At 43.2% G+C, this 4218-nt stretch overlaps 1 pseudogene across 1 annotated transcript; it reads right to left on the reverse strand.

Moving 5' to 3' along the window:
- Positions 1-995: 995 nt before the first annotated feature.
- LOC149029619 (amine oxidase [copper-containing] gamma 2-like) lies at positions 996-3790 on the reverse strand (annotated as a pseudogene). The gene is made up of 5 exons (XR_016171188.1): positions 2421-3790; positions 2212-2325; positions 1590-2039; positions 1415-1512; positions 996-1335 (listed from the first exon to the last, which is right to left on the reverse strand). The product of XR_016171188.1 is annotated as an amine oxidase [copper-containing] gamma 2-like (transcript).
- Positions 3791-4218: the final 428 nt, after the last annotated feature.

Here is a 4218-nt window from a genome sequence, read left to right on the forward strand (position 1 = left end):
AATTTCTGTATTCATCCTTCAGCATTCATGTTTGTGGGTGGCACAATGACATATGGGGTTTTGCAATATCTACAGAATGACAATAAAAAAAGCTGAAGAATAGTCACATTTGGAAAGGAAGAGCTGACAAGTCTGTACTGCAACTGCAATGGTATGATCGTAACAAGGCCTGCATCCAGGGCACTTGACCATTGTATATCTTCTTCTGATTTGCATATATCTGCAACTTTATACAGAATTATGTAGTGTTTTGCAATGAAATGAAGTGCAAATGAAGAAAGTTGCAGATGACTTGCAGAAAGCCACACCTCAATGGATTGTTGTTGAGAAGAATGAACGCCAATGTTGATGGCATAGGGTTCTAAAAAATTGTCCATCTTGCTTGCATGCTGAAGAAAGGAGGGAAAGATGATGTCAATAACACTCTTTTGTAACACCTTATACACTTAAGACTGAATCTGTTTAAATATAGCGGTGTTTTCAACCAGACAATTCTTGTGACTGATGAGAAAAATTTTAAGAATTCATCAACTCAATTTGCATCTGTTGTTCATAAGGTCCAAACATTTTCCTTCATATTTCTGTGAACACATGTGTAGAGGTGGTAGATGGTAAATTTTGGATTCTTTGAAGGAATAAATGCTGTTTCCTCCAATTATTTTGGCTGACATTGAATCAGAGCTCTCTGCTTGATGATCAATTGTTATCTGGAGGAAAGAACACAGGATCGTACAATTATTTTTTGTGTTCGTTCATACTTGAAGCTTAACAGATCTAGTATGTTAATCATTTTCAGATTTTTGTAAGATGGCATTATTTATTTTAAGCTAAAGGATTATGCCTTCATGGAGAATCCTGTTCAGTAGATGGACATGTGCTTATTTTGGCGCCCAATTGAAGAGAGATTTTTATGTGCACTCGTCTTTCTGAGATGAAAAAGAAGAGGGAGAGGAACTGAACAGAGTTTATGTTATTATTTCCTAAAACTACTCTCTTTTTTCTATTTTATTCTCTGGGGGAAGTAGAGACTTCCTTCGTGTACACTATGTGAAAACTGTAGGTGTCTGGATGATCATAGACATACAATATTCATGGTGTGCTGGATTTTCAGGTCAAGAGTCTATCGAGTAGAAGCAACTGCACTGCAAACAGGTAGGTCTTCCTCAACGTTTGGTGGGATTCCAAGGATTGGATTGCTCTCAAAAGAAATTCACAGGCTTTATCTCGAAATGTGAAGACACAGTAGGCATGATGGGGAAATCTTCCTGGCATGGTATGTGATGAAATCCCAAAGTATACCACAGCACAATGTCTCTGTTCTCAATTGGACGGTTCCTGGAGATTCAAATATCAGTAATTAGTGCTCAAACCATCAAATAAATAACCTCAGCTTTTGCTTCTGCGAATCTATTACCTCTCAGACCAGACAGCAAGGGTATCTTCTCCTTGGCTCTGTGATACAAAATGCCCAGCCGCCCATTGCTCACTCCGGTTATAAGGTGTCACCCATATCTGCCAAAATCAAGAGAATGAGACCATGAAACGGAACAAGATTGGATGGTTTTAGTAGTATTTCATTTATTCATTACCTGGTTGTTGGTGAATGCACCTCTCAGTTGTGGGGGATCTTGATGATCAAGTAAGCTAGCAGCTGTTCCCCCTGGTACAACCTTGTACCCAACTGGGTTTCCCACACTGGTTTTCTTTAATGGGTTGATCACATGAAATTCTGATGGATCATAGAGCTTCAGTTTAATCTGTGCATCCTTCTCTGTCTTGGCCACATATCTGGTGGCTTTTAAGTAGCTCTTCCTTGGCGATTCTCCGGGTTTGGTTTCTTTCCTGGCAAGATTCACCTTCACAAAAGAATTATTGGAGCCATCCACATCCATGTCCAGGTAGAAAGTGATGTAGTGGTCATGGATGACGCCGATAACATTTTCCGAAACAAGAGTGCCGTAGATATCCTCTTGCTCTGGCACCTCGTTCATATTGTTGTATGTTGTTCCCTTCACCAGCAGGATGCCACTCAACCCAACCTGCAATCACCACTTACACCTTTACTGTACAATAGAATCATATGTTGTGCAAGAAAACCATATGGGTTGGCCCAAGGGGGCTAAGTGAACCAACGTGGTCACGGTTTATTAGAGATATGGTGATCTCCATGAAAACAGAGAGTGATATCTGAAACCAAAATCTGTTACAAACCTTGATTCGGATGAGCCCATCTGTCTGGAACTCCCAGTCAACGATATAGTCATAGTTGCCAACAGATGCTGCCATCCTCACCACCAGCGTCACCTTTGGTCTGACCTCCCTTATCTGCTAACCAAACCAGAATCAGAAAACCATGACATTGCAAAATATTAGTAGAATTCTAACTTGAAGTGTCTCTGAGGTTTCATATTTTCGCTTACATCCATGCCTGTGACGGGGCTCTCCATGTGGCGCCACCCAATATCTCCGGCATAGCTTTCGAAGACACACATCATGTTGGACCGTACATAAGGCTTTCCATCCGCCGCAACGAAGACGCCGTCCATGTAGTAAGCGTTTCGTGGACAATCATTGAGTGGTTCAAGTGGCATGCCTTGAAGACCGAACCCATATTCGCCGGCGTCCATGTAGGTCTTGAAGTACCAAGCTTCGGTAGGGTCCATGTAAGGTATAAACAGCTCAGATGTCAACCCTTTGTATATCACACTCCTCATTTCACCTGTCTCTGAATCTCTCACCATGGCTCTGGAGATGATCGCACCTGCTCTTGGGTCAGCTTTCAGGTGGAATTCCCAGTTGGCCCATTTGATCATGTGACCGTCTTCTACCGTAAAGCTTGGGCCTTTCGGTTGCTCCAGCGATATGGGGTTGATGAGTTTCACCCGCTTGTTCTGTGCTTCGTAGCGGTAATCGGTATTGCCAGCTTTGGGAATGGGTATTTGACGACCATGATCAGAGATCTCTATAACCTCTTTGGTGTCCAGATCTATAAGCAAGGTTAGACCTTCAATGGGTCTCATGTAGTAGTTAACTGTTCCTTGCATGGAGTAACACTGAACCTTGATTAACCTCCTCCCTTGTTCCTTCTTCCCATACCATCCTGTGGAGTGAGGCGCACAAACGAGGTCAGCCGGATCAACCCCTCGATCGAGTATCGTGCGGTTGAAATTGGCGTTAGTGAAGGGCGCCCAGATTACAGAATTCACTTCCTCTATGGTCATCATGGGAAACCCAGATGGCGAAGCCACCACCTCATGTTGCGTTACCTGGCTCGAATCCAGGTCAACAATGAGCAGGTGAGGCTGATCTTTCACAAGCGCCACCACCGAAGCTTTTCTGGGAGGAAGAGGGTCGCCTTTCTTCCATTTCAACACCAGGTTCTTCTCTGGTTCTTCGAGGACGAGAGAGTGGATAGTGAAGGAAGAAGAAGAGAAGGTCTTGTGGGAGAACAAGATAGCTCGTGCTTTGTGGATTTCTTGTATGGTAAGTGGGTCAAGTGGGTGCAGAGGGACTTGGGTTTCATGGTTGGGTTTCTTCCATCTCTCTGCAGCTGGGTCTTTGACACAATTGGATTTGGTATGCAATTGAGACCTGGATATGCACTTAGAAGAGTAGTAGGGACGGTCGAAGAGCTCTCCCTTGATGGAGGGACTAGCAGGAAGTTGAATGCAGGTATGAGAGCCGAAGAGGATGAGAAGACCACTTGCAAGAAGAAACAAGAAAGGAAGGAAACCTTTGGAGTAGACGTCCATGGTCTCCCCTCTCTCAGTTTGAAGCTTGGAGCTCACAGAGAGACCAGCCCTATTTCACAAGCCAGTGTCTCAAATGTGATTCGATAATCAAGTTCAATCACTGAGGATGAGGATCATATATACATTGCAGACGATTAAAATCCCACTAAGATGATAGAGATTCCACTGCATTAATGCACCCCACACCGACCAGTGAAGTGGCTCGTCCATTTGCCCAATTCAGTATATGCCATGCAAAATATCAAAAGGTTTAAGCTACCAATTTAACACACTCTTTCTCTCTCGTGATGTCTTTTTTTCTCTTTCACTTTTCCCCCCTTTTTCTATGAATGCCCCAAAAGAGAACGATTTTCAAGGTTTGGGAATGGTGGAGAATGGGAGGAGAACGATTTTCAAGGTTTGCTAATGAGATAACCACGATACATAGTATTCTGTGAAGTCGGGTTTGGAAATGTGAGCACTGAGA

This window comes from Hakea prostrata, chromosome 1 (genome assembly GCF_041222555.1).
Source record: "Hakea prostrata isolate BN-2017 chromosome 1, UWA_Hpros_2, whole genome shotgun sequence".
In the NCBI taxonomy this organism is placed as follows: domain Eukaryota; kingdom Viridiplantae; phylum Streptophyta; class Magnoliopsida; order Proteales; family Proteaceae; genus Hakea; species Hakea prostrata.